The 13407-nt window shown below is 37.8% G+C and overlaps 1 long non-coding RNA gene across 1 annotated transcript in view; it reads right to left on the bottom strand.

The window, feature by feature from the left end:
* The window catches only part of LOC142160277 (uncharacterized), an 84650-nt gene that overhangs the window by 56083 nt on the left and 15160 nt on the right, over window positions 1-13407 (bottom strand). The window contains exon 2 of the long non-coding RNA XR_012693131.1: window positions 2953-3022. This is a non-coding gene — a long non-coding RNA (uncharacterized LOC142160277). The remainder of the gene's footprint in view (window positions 1-2952; window positions 3023-13407) is intronic.

The raw sequence follows: 13407 nt of genomic DNA, 5'->3' as shown, positions 1-13407 counted from the left end.
ATACAATCACAGTTTTGAAAAAAATATATAAATAAATAAGCTAAACAAATGCAATATTTTAAAGCTATTCTACTAAACACATTCTCATTGAAAACACCCTGTGCCTGAGTCATTTAGGAAAGACAAAAAAAGGAGTAAATGTTCTCCGGGACAAACCATGTTACAATGCAAAGGGTGCAAATTAGTTTACCATTTCGCACAAAAGTTAAATACTCTCTGTTTTTTCATCTAGCACGAAAATACTTGTTGGCTTTATTTTTACACTGAAATTTAAAGTTGATCTAGGACATGCCCTATCCCAAATATAAATCTGTGCCCACATTTTAAATGTACCTCCCCCTCCAATGCAACATGGTTTTTCCCAGGTGCAAAGTTACTCCTTTTTTATGCTTTGCTTTCCTTAATGACTCAGGCCCCTTGTGTGCCGAGTCTTTTGGTCCCTGTTCTTCCACACCAATAAATCAAGCAGGTTACTAGACTGAATATAATATAAACTGGTATTTTGCTCCTGTGATGTCTACATCACTGATCGACTCAAGTTAACAAAAAATAAAAATTAATAATGGGCACCCCAGTCACCAAACATCATTTAATTCAAATTGAGACCTTTCTCGAAATCGCTATATGTACAAATATTTCCCATTTTTTTTGCTCATTGTATAAAACAATCTAAACTAATCTTGAATTACATCTGTAAAGCTTTGGTATAATTTAAAACCTGCTATATCATTTTTTCTATAACTATAATATATTGGAGGTGCAACAAAGAAAGCGCTAAGCAGCACAATGCAAATTATTAAAACATGTAGCATAAAGTGCATATTATGTTTATTTAAAACCAGGGTTCTTAACTTCCCCCAAAATGTGTGAGCATGGGTCCTCATAATCATAGCTTGTAAAACTATTGTGTATTTGCAACTAATAAAGTCATTTTTAATTATATTTTTATATTATTTTATATAAGCACACAATGTTCTATTTAATAAAATAATATTAATAACTGGTAGTCTTCAGTAAAGCAGTTAAAAAAAGAACATAATTTGAAACTAAATATTGTAATATTGTGCAGTCAAAGTAGCAGTATTAAAAAGGTTAAGAACCTCTGGTTAAAAAAAAACATAAGTCAATCTTAAAGTAATATAATAACCATGGAATCAGAAAAAGACAAAACTCAGGCTAGAAATGATGGTAACAAACAACAAAGCATGCACAAAAGGTCAAATAATTCTACTAAGTAACACATGAGTATCATTAAATCTAAACAATTTCTTAAGAGCCTGGTTTTGATGAATATTAAAAGAGAGGGGTCAGGTCACTAGAAAATGACCCCGATTGCCACTGAGGTTTTGCGAATGTCAAAGTTCAACTACAAACACAAACTGCGTATTAAGTAACACAGGTTTTACTGGGAACATAAGATTTAGAGGACTCACATTGCCATGATCTGTTTGTACTAGGAAGCATGAATTATCCATATTAAAGTCTGAGTATTCTTGGAAGGATTTATCTATTCTACAAATGATATGTTATGTTTCTGAAACTTTTAATAGAATATTACCCAAACTTTGACTGCGGTGTTACTGCTTTGTCAATGATGTCAGTATAACATTATCAGCTACAGTGTTGAGGATAAGTTACTAATAAACTGTAAATTTGCAGTAGCCCTTAGAAGCACTGAACCACCTGTAAAGTGCAGCTGTCCGGGGTCATTGATCACTAGGACAGCCACACTTGGTCATTTGCAGGATAATGAGCACTCCAATGCCAACACTATACTGCATGGAGTAGCGCCAGGACTAGGGGCATTGCTGGGCATAGAACCTGGGGTCCAGGCTCTGAATCTCAAGCATGGTGCTCTAGGTCATTTTTATTATTATTATTTATTTATAGCAACATATCTGTTGTATTTAAACTGTTGGGTGACTAACCCCAGTGTATGGCATCCCAGTTTTTCCAGGTCGGTTCTTTTTTTTGCCCCCAATGCAAAAGTTTAAATTCATAATGTTTATTTTTCCATAATATAAACTCCTGATATACATATGTTATTAGGACAATGGGAAATAGGTTCCTGTCATTGTTTCATGTTATTTGGGACCTAACAGGAAAGGTGGGGTAGAACCAAATTTAAGAACATTAAATTTCCATTTCAAAATGATGAAAGTCCTACAGCGGTGTAGCTACAGTAAACATACATCTCCTCTTAGAGTCTCTTCTAACCTTATACCATGTTTGTGGCCATGGCAGGTGCCACTACGGATAAGAGAAGGTTGTTGCGGGTTTTGCCCAGTTAGGAGGACCAAGCAGCACCCCTCTTCAGGAAGTTGATCTTTAATGTTTAGTATGCAGTGAACGAATAAGACCGGTTGGCACAATGATCAATGACCCCCTTAGACAACTGCATTTAACGAGCCGTATTTAGGAGCACCAGCTGTGGGTAACACTCTGATGTCAACTGCTTTTTATTCAATTCTCCAATTCTGATGAGAGGATCAAGTCATTACGGTACTTGATTACTTTTATTACTCTCATTATGTGTCTCATGCCTTTGATTGTTTGTAAAGTGTTATATGCATGACCCACATCCTTAAGAGTCTATGGTCTCAGGCAATGCTTATCATGTCCCATTTCGCTTTTATCCTCTTGTTCTATGTCATTTATGTACTTTTCTGTAAGGCTCTGTGTGCTTCTCATGCAGCTACACTAATATATTCACATACACATTTATATCTGGATTTTAAGATAATTTAGTTTTTTAAGAGATAAGAGCATAAAACTATAAATGTGTGTTCTGTGTAGATCAATGGCATAATCGTTACATTTCAGTCTATAATCTGGGAAATAGTCTGCTCATTGCATAGCTGCTCACTACTAGCCACCAATTGAATCAGCAAGCCTCCTACCTATCTTATTTGTGCCTCTTTAAATGAAAAATGAACAGATATAGGTTCTTACCAGGTGGACACAGGCACTTCACACTCGTGTCTCTTGCTTCTCGAAGTCTTGGTAGATGAGATTTCAATTTCTGTAACAGAAAACAGCAGGAGTACATTTTATTAAGTGCAGTATTAATATGGCGCGGCTCGTTTCAGGACATAAGCAATACTGTTATTAACGCATTAGGAAGAAGACTGAAAACCGGAGTTTAATTAGATCTATACACAGGTATGACTGCTTCAAGGATCTGTATATGCTGTAAGTATTTCATGGAAAGGTCTGCTGCATTCTCCATAATGTTGACCATGGTTTAAGATGCCAGATTAGGACTTCTTGTCTCTGAGCACCAGCTGATAAACACATTGAATCAAACAGTCTTTGCACCTCTGTAAACTTAGGGATACTCTTTCCTGCATGAGAGCGAGCCAGACATAGTGCAGGCAGGTGCAGTGCTCCACTATTCCCTCTGCCTACGAGTGCCAGGGCACCTCAATATAACTTCCCTGCTGGTCCTGTATGTCAGTGCTGGGATGATATAAGGCTTGGCATGGGAATATATAACAGCAAGTACCCAAGAATGTATGTGATTATGCAATTCATTTTCGGAAAACGGCAATAATTATGTCTATGAGTTATACATTGAGTCCTGTTGTACTCAGATTGTGGACTCAAGTCATCATCATCAGCTATTTTATATATGCAGCGTCGTACAGCGAACTCACTCACATCAGTCTCTGCCCCTTTGGAGCTTACAGTCTAAATTCCCTAACATACACACACTCAGACCGAGAGAGACTAACGTCAATTTAATATCAGCCAATTAACTTACTGGTAAGATTATGGACAGTGGGGGGAAACCGGAGCACCCGGAGGAAACCCACGCAAACACAGGGAGAACATACACACCCCACACAGATAAGGCCATGGTCGGGAATCGAACTCATGACCCCAACGCTGTGAAGCAGAAGTGCTAACCACTAAGCCACCATATCTATCGCAGAGAGTTGTATTTTTGTATGCCACCCTCCCCGTCCCCACTCCACCCTCTTCTATAGTGTATAGTGTCTAACAAATATGCTCCCTTTATTTATCAATCTTACAGCGCTCTGGTTTTGTAACAATTTCATGCCACCTTTTGCTAAAATAAAGAAACAAATTAAAATGACACCACCTCAGACTAGAAGCAATCCATTACATAACAGTGGAGCACCCGGTGCTTATATTGGGGTCAGCACCTCCTGCAATATAAATAGAATTGTCCAGAACAGTACACTAAATATAATAACTAGCTCTGTACGGTGCTGATAGCATTGCACCCTTTAACAAACATTACACACTTCCATGGTGTCTCTGCAGAGTTATTAATTAAATAACAAACATGCCCTCACACAATTAAATCATGTCCCTGATGCATAGTGGGGTGGAGTAATGATGGGACAAACATCTTTGGAGTCTACAGGCAGAATATCGTATAACTCATCACATCCTTTTTACATAGAACATCCCTACTTAAGTCCACAAATAATTATAATTCTATGGTAGAGTACAGGTCGTACACCCCAAAGGCTGGACCTCATAGAAGGATAAAGCAACACTACCCTACACAGTTGTCCCATCAGTTAAACAGTGTTCCTCAGGTTATCTACACTTTAACATTTCTCACCTCATATAAATTTATACAGAGTTATTGAAAGGTACAGGGTGGAAACAGGCATTTAAAACATTTTAAAAATCAGAGTTGCATCCAAGGCAGACAACTTGAAGATGGCTGCCATACTGGCCATATACCTTAAAAGGTTTCCGCCACACCCAGATCATATGTGTAGACACTGGATTCATATTTTCTTACTTGTTTCTGTTTTAACAGGGCGTTTCCACAAGTATGGACCACTCTGTACAGCACTAGGAATTGTAAGCACTGGAGGGACTTGCAAATAAGCCCCAACAAGAGAGCGGGCATTGAATCACAGCACCTGTTTAGCAACAGAGGTTAAGGACTCATCTCAGCCTTGGCAACACAGGTCTATACTGACTTATATACTAAATCCCAACTATGGCTGTGTGGAGGTATTACATTTTTATGATGGTAAAATAAATTAAAACAAAGCAAAACAAAAAAGAAAACATGTTCATGTGAAGCAATGTTCTAAACCTGCAAACAAACAAGAGGATCACTGCCCATTCCTTACACATCACCTGAGCTATGATATTACAAGCACATAGCACATTAAGACAATCCCCCCTGTAATCAATCAAGCTGCTGCTGGGCTCATCTACACATGCTGCCGCTCCTCATCTGCTTTTGCTCTCTGTCAGGCTTCCAGAATAAAAATGTAAGTACTGATCACAGCCTACAAATCTCCACACAAGTCCTGTCTCACCTACATTTCTGGTCCCCCATAAATACTTTCCCTGTCACCCTTTGCTCTCCTTCAATAACCTCCCAACATCATCCTCTGTCATAACATCATCCTACACACAGCTGCTTGCAAGATTTCTCCTGTACTCTCCCCATCTATGGATCTTTCTGTCCTCCTCAACCATCAACATCTTTCATTGCTTCTTCAAAAACACATTTCTTTCTCCTCCATAATAATGATTTTACACTACTCTCAGAAAGGATGACCATTCCAACCTTCCTATATTGCTGCAGCACAGTGAATAAAGTGAATAGTATTTATTGTTTAAATGTATTTGAATAATTATTAATGACCAATATCTAATTACACTATATTTTATTAGTCTTTATGTTTTTTAATAATAACTGCGACATATTAGATACTCAATGCATCACAGTCCCTTAGCATAAATCAGATTCATGCCCAGCCAGTAAATTCCCTAAAGCAAATATTAAACATTCATAAACTCCACCCTTATCAACAATGCATTATTAATCAAAATCAATGTAGGTCTAAAGTTAGGTACACACTACACAAAATTTCTCCCAATGGTATAACTTTAACGATTTTACCAATGACTGAAAGTCCGGATCAGTATGCTAATTCATGCACACACACTTACATGATTTTACACAATTTACCTTCAGAACTGTGCTCTTCATCTGTCATAACATCTGCTGAGAAGATTGTGACTCTGCACACTCTATAGACATCTGCCTACACTGCTGGTCATGAGTACGTACACACTTCAAAATTTGCCCGACATCGTTCCATCGTATATAGAGATTTTTAGTCCAGTTATAAAATCAAATGAGATGATACGATGTGCTTTGGTGCCACTTGATTGTAAGAGCGTACACACTAATGCCATATTGGACCTAACAGTTGTTTTTCATGTGATTGGCACGATAATCCTGTGAAAAACCTGTAGTGTGTACCTAGCTTTAGATATGCCATAGAAGCACGCCAGGGGGTATAAACTGGGGGTGTGAAAAAGTGGAGATGTTGCCTATAGCAACCAAATAAGATTCTAGTTATGATTTGTTTAGTACATTCTACAAAATGACAGCTGAATCTGATTGGTTGTTAGACAACATCTCCACTTTTCCAAACCCAAAGCTTGACAAATTTACCCCAGATCTTGGTTGAAACAGAATGCAATTGTATTTACTACAGAGCTCAGTAAATTTTATAATCCAAGTATGCAAAAATATGTTTATTATTTTATTTTTCAACCAAAATCTCTCCTCTTCAACACTTCGCACTTTGTATGTTTGAGCATACTTGTAATCCCACACACTTTGACAGTAACTCTAAAATATGTTACACCAGTGCTCAATAGGCTCATTAAAAAGTGGAACTCAGGTTAAAAAAAAAGTAGTGCTTGAGAATTTATGACATAGAGCTGGGGGGGGGGGGCATAAAAAAAATTATCTTTAAACATTAAAGACTATAGGGCCAAAGGAAGTACCCAAACTGTGTTCCTGTGCGTTCCAGCACAAATTAAGCCCTGTGTTAGACAGATATAGATGACTTTTAATGGTGTAGTTTACCACTTCAAATTAACAGTCCAATACAAGAGTCTTCTAATAGAGCATCAATGAAAGCCAACAATACATTATCAATGCTGTCTCTAAACATCAAAGCTCCAGTGCATTTGAATGATCACAAAGGAGTGTTGGAGGGCAATGTTAAAGGAGACAGTTACTAGAATAGCAATAAAGTCATTCAGCCATATAACACCTCATATATACCTGTCACTGTAAGAAAATGCAGATGCACAGAAAGTTATATATACAGGAAACAGCTTGTGTATAGAGATGGTTAGGGAATACTGTGAGAATGTGAGAAGAATCGGACGGGTGCTAGATCCCTGAGGAACTATTGTGTCCAGAGATATATACTCTGAAGCTAATTGAGGCATTAACACTGAGATTTGGTATACAATAAAGGACATCTTTATGAAATATCCTAACTTTGAAGGTAAATGTGAACTACCTGACTGTGACCACAAGGGTATAACTACCATAGGTGCAGGAGGTGTAGCTGTTATGGGATCCACAGATGTGGTGGGGACACCTTGCCTGCCAAAGCCACACATGTACATGTGAGTTTTTCAACATTGGGTGGTACATGGAGACCCTTACACGATGTCTAGCTACATCCCTGATGGAAAAAAATGAAGTACTCATAATAACTTAAAGGAGCTGTCAGTCGGGTTAAAAAATTACACGTATAAGAAATAAAGAATAAGACGATTTGCAAACATTGCAACTTATATTTCTGGTGTGTTAGAGCTAAAAGAAGATAAACTTATCAGCTTCCGCTAACCATTCTTAGTGTGAAGCAAAATGTACAAAGTAAAAAAAACAAACATCTAACAATAGTCAGTTCTGCTTTGAATAACAAAGGAAGGAGGCTGTGAGAACCCAAATAACTGTCGTTTCAACTCACTAGATAAATGTCAGCAGAAATCTCCAGCTCACAAATAGATTGTTTAGAAAAACCGTATAGTTTATTCCCAGCGAAACCATCCAAATTATTAAATAAACATTTAAACCATCTAAAAAACAATATTTTGTTTTATTTATTAACAATTTAAAAATGACTCATTTTCATCCTTTTGGGTTTGCTCCCATCAGCCTGGTTCTGCAAATCTGAAAAAGGAAATCTTATGGGAAATCATTAGTGATGCCAGGATAGACCGGATCCCGACAAAGACTACACCTTCCTGCATTCATTGCCACCAAGCGGCGTGAAAAAGGACAGCGCGGGAGTCCAAATCAATTCATCTTTCCTGTTTATATTCAAATATTTTGAAATACTCCCATATTCACCTGTGTGCATCTTTCTCATACCGAACATCAAACCAACAATATTGCTCCAATTCGTGCTGCTGAGATTAAGAAATTATCAACAGAAGCTAAGTGGTTTCTGATTACTTTAGCACCTGGAGTTGTTTTCTTTTCTCCATAGGAGCTTAAGTGGTATCAAACATGTCTCTGCCTCCTCCCCTTGTTGACTTGATATAGATCTAAAGTGAAGTAAAGACTGTTCATGGACAACAGTAATAGAGATTATCATTAGTAAGGTTGGGTACACACTACAGCGTTTTCCAGCCAATTATCGGACCTTTCAGCCCGATATTAGATTAGTGTGTACACTTAGACTAGGCACACACTGGAGGTTTTCTCAGCCAATCATCAGACATTCAGCCCGATATCACATTAGTGTGTACACTGGAGGTTTTTCAGCCAAGCATTGGGCCAATCAACCGTTTGGTCAGATATCGTGTCAGTGTGTATACTAACACGATGAATAACAGCTGTCCCAAAGTGCACATTGTCGTTTCATTTGGTTGGCCGTACTGTTTACTAATCTTGTTCCAATCACTTTCTGATCACGATCACGATCACGATCTCCATATAGTTTACATGTCATGCTCTTTTCAGCTGATGCCGGCAATGAACATGTCCCGGTAACTAAATGTAGAGAGTGCTGTAAATGGAATAATTTGTTTGTTTGTTCGTTCTGAGACTAAATATGTTCGCTTCAGAGTCACAGAAGCTAACGAGATTTTTTATGACATGTGGATAGCTATAACAAGGTGGTTAATCAGTGTGACAGGAATGAATGAGTGACTATTGTGCTGTCATTCTCTAAATGACTAGATGACCAGATGAAGAGCACAGATCTGAAGGTAAATCGTGTCCGTGTGTACGCATGAATCACCTGACCGGTTGGACCTTCAGTCATAGGTACAGTCTGAAAATTCTCCAGTGTGTACCTAGCCTTAGACGATGAACGATAGTCGTTCCAAAGCACCGACCATCATTTGTTTTGATTGTTCAGCAGAACTATTAATCTCGTTCAGCTATGGAACATCATCCTTCCAATCCTGCAGTGTGTATACACTCACGATCAGAACTTCCGTAGCGTTTACAGAGTCATGATCTTTTCAGCCCATGGTTATGACAGTTGAAGGGCACAGATCTGAGTGTAAATCTTTTACAACATGTATAGTGTGTACACATGAATCGGCATGCTGATCAGGACTTTTTTTTCTTTTCAGTCATCAATAAAATCTCTGTATATAATATATTGGTTAGAAAATTCTGTAGTTTGTACCCAGCTTAGAGAGCAGTTAACAGACCACATTCCAATTCATCTTATTTCAGTTTAAAGAAGAAATGTATGATCAAGCCACTTTCATTGTTTCATTAAGAGCAATGATATAATTCAGTTCCACATCTGCATGAAGTTTACACGGTCTCTGAAATTTGATTCAAAACATATTTTCTCCACCACTTAAAAACACGTAAAAATATAAATGGATTCCAATATGTCAAAGCTAAAACTAGTGAATACAAATAAAAATAAACACAAAAGTCTAGCAACAAGGTAAATTATGTGCACCAACACTATTGGAATCGTGTGGCCATCATAAATACCTCCATGTACAATGGGGATTAAGATGTATTAACAAAGCACACTGACTCTTGTGAATGAACCTCACTGTATCAATGAGGTTCATTCATAAAATGTATCAATATACCTCCCTGATATATTCAAGTTCATTCATACCCTACCTCTATATGCAAATAGCCAATTGGTGGGATTCTCACCTGATAGCGAATCAGAGTGAAGCCGTTCTGACCGCTTACATGCCCCCGGCCTGTTATTAGCTTCAAGGCTCACTAGGAACAAGTTTTGACTTTTATTTTTAAGCATTGTAGATTACAGTAAAAGTAAGAAGAAAAGAAGAAGGAAAAGATAAATAAAAGGAATTTTAATATTTTAATATATTTTAACATATTTATTGGGCAGCACGGTGGCGTAGTGGTTAGCACTTCTACCTTACAGCACTGGGCTCATGAGTTCAATTCCTGACCATGGTCTTATCTGTGAGGAGTTTGTATGTTCTCCTCGTGTTTGCGTGGGTTTCCTCCGGGTCCTCCGGTTTCCTCCCCACACTCCAAAAACATATTAGTAGGTTAATTGGCTGCTATCAAATTGACCCTAGTCTGAGTCTGTGTGTGTGTGTTAGGGAATTTAGACTGTAAGCTCCAATGGGGCAGGGACTGATGTGAGTGAGTTCTCTGTACAGCGCTGCGGAATTAGTGGTGCTATATAAATAAATGGTGATGATGATGATATGGAGAGTTTTATTTTCTTTAGTACTTTATTATGTGTTAATATAAGTCCCAGCAGGCCCTAGATGTCAGGGCATGCCTGCGCTTGTAGATAAGCTGCAGCACAACCAAGATTAATGTTGGGGTGCAGGGAAAGGCCACTGCTTGTTTTGTATTGTACACCAGCCATGTATGTATCCATATGAGAAAGACAATATCAACTGTGATTTACAGAAGAAATCTTTGAAACGAATGTGTCTGACACAGTATCCTCTTCCAGCATGAATGGATTTATACATTGTAATTTGGGTTGTTCATATCCCCATATAGGACATTTTAGTTAAGGCTGAGCATGTATGTGTAATCATGTCTGTAAGCTATATAAACAAAACAAATGATTAGTATTAAGGTGTACTGTGAACCGTTCCTCCCACAAAACCTAAAACCACAGGCCTTATTTGATCTCGCCGAGATCTCTGCTGCAGGGAGAGTGGAGACAAAACATTATCTACCTTCCCCAAACAACACGCTCGCCTTGCCTATAGAGATAGCGTCTGAGGCATTTATGTGGGTAAAGAATGAACGTGAGGAAGAAAATACACCCACCATGACCGGAAGACACAAGTACAATGTACAAGGTTCCAGACACAAAAGCAGTATTTTATATAAATAAATGTCAGGAGAGCACCAACATGAATGTTACATTGGGCACTAGAATTCACCACATCACTATTACAGGAATAATATGCACCCCATGCCTCAGTGTAAAATATAGTCTATACCTAGATCTCTTACAGCACACCTGCATGCCCAGGATTAAGTTTGCACAGCTGCTATCCAGGTAAATTTAGACAAAACAGTTTTAATCACTTCTGAAGCCGCTGCAGTAATGGAATATGATGAACACCTTTCCCTTTTCAGAAGGTTAACAAGATCTTAATGTTCAAAGAGAAGTACAGAGAAGACCTTAATTTAACTACGCATTCCTACTGGAGATCAATTTCTGTTGCTTGCCCCATACGTACACAGAAGAAAACAGATACATTGGATATATTATACTCTGCACACTCATGTAAACATGGACAGCATCAGATTGCTTCATTTTCTTGTTGGCAAACAGATGCATTGGGAAGAAAAGGATTGCTTACACAACATGAAATATGACAATGTTTTTGGATGTCATGTTTATCTTAAACTATGAAAGGTACAAGTAACAGTAAATATTTTATACAAGGTACAAAATACAAGATACAGCACTGAGGCATTTATGACAATTATAAAATAAGTAAGGCTCAATTATGGTTATGCAATATTGCAAATCCACAGTTCAAATGCTCTTATGTGAAGTCACGCACTTATATTTGCACAAGTGTGCCCAATTATATGGAAATCAGCAGGCATATGTGAGCCACAAAGGCGGCATCTGTGGGGTGCAAACCTTTTCAGTTTCCAATAGGAGGATTTGGGTGGATCGGAGCATCCTGTGCCATATACTGATTTTAGAGCACCAAGGATCCTAGTTGGAAAATTATAATAATTTTTTGGAAATGGGATTATTAATCACATAATTTGGGCTTTTTCCCCCGCAAAGCGAAAATGCCACCATTGAGCCAATGCGCAGCAGGGCCAAAATGATGCGAATCTCAACAAATTGCGTCATCAACGTCCCATGTCCTGCCCACTTTGAAGTTGGCAGGATGCCGGAGGATGACTTTCTATTCTGGGTGTCCTAGGTGAGCAAAATAATTAAAGCCTTCAAACACACAAATGTGACATATGTAGTAAGGACAGTCCCTAAACTGAGCATTATTTTAGGAGAAAAACATAGTTGAAACCATTGAAGAAGTGGGAACAAATCAGAAGTGCCTAGAGCAAGCAATAAGCCCATTTTTAGATCTAGCTGCCGCTCACTTACTTATCTGTTCTAGTTAATTTTTTTAGTTCCATTCAGAATACATATTTTTCATGCAGGAAAGCCAACCTCATAGATGTGTTGTTTTTAATAATACTTGAATCAATACAAATGTTCTATTTTTCGCAACTTTCCTCCGTGAGTGCTTTACCAGGACTACTCCACCAGCATGGGAACAGAGTATGATTAACGTGCTATGAACAATACTTTTCTAGCTGTGAGTAAATTGTGCTGTAGGCAATCACAGAAGAGCAATCATTGAAAAGTGTTTGTACTTTGATTCAGAAACAATTGCACATTCTTGCAATGCAGTTCCCATCATAAATGACTCCCAGAATGTTTCTAGTAAATGCTACAGCTATTATTTCCCAACTATTTAATGTACACATTATCTCTTTTTTCTTTTCCAAACTCGAATTGTCACAGACATATATAAATATGTAAAACCAGTCATATGTGATATTCCAGAGCTTTTTGTGTAGTGAGATATCAAACTCTGGAAATCACCAATTTACCCTCTGTTTGCATTTCCTGTGGGGGCATTTTACAAATCTTGTAGGGGAATGCATTACTTTGTTAGTTTAAATTCAAACATATCAGTAACACTGCAGAAGACTTGTGAATAATTTATAGCTTCACTCTCGTACTGCTTTAAAAGAAACTATACTTCCTACATATTTCTGAATCTCGTCAGTCCAACTATCGAGCAAGATATGTCTCAAAATTCCATCATAGAAAAGTATGAAAATAAACATATACATTGTTGAGAAACACATAAAAACATAAAAAAAAATATAAACAGGTATAGAAATCACATAACCACACTGTGCCCAATGCAGAAACAAATTCCCTTTAAAAGCTTCATAGTACTTTAATTAATTTTAAAAAGCACTGATGTACCTTTTCTTCATACTTGCCAACTTTTCCTCGTTGGTTTCAGGGATATCTTGGTGGGCTTGCGGTGGCGGGGCATCATTTTGGCCCTGCCTCCTAAACGATTGTCACAATTTTGGCCAATTACAGAAGGAGG

Source organism: Mixophyes fleayi, chromosome 6, assembly GCF_038048845.1.
Source record: "Mixophyes fleayi isolate aMixFle1 chromosome 6, aMixFle1.hap1, whole genome shotgun sequence".
NCBI classification, from domain to species: Eukaryota; Metazoa; Chordata; class Amphibia; order Anura; family Limnodynastidae; genus Mixophyes; species Mixophyes fleayi.
Note: the sequence above shows the minus strand (reverse complement) of the source record. Positions and strands in the feature narration are given on the sequence as shown.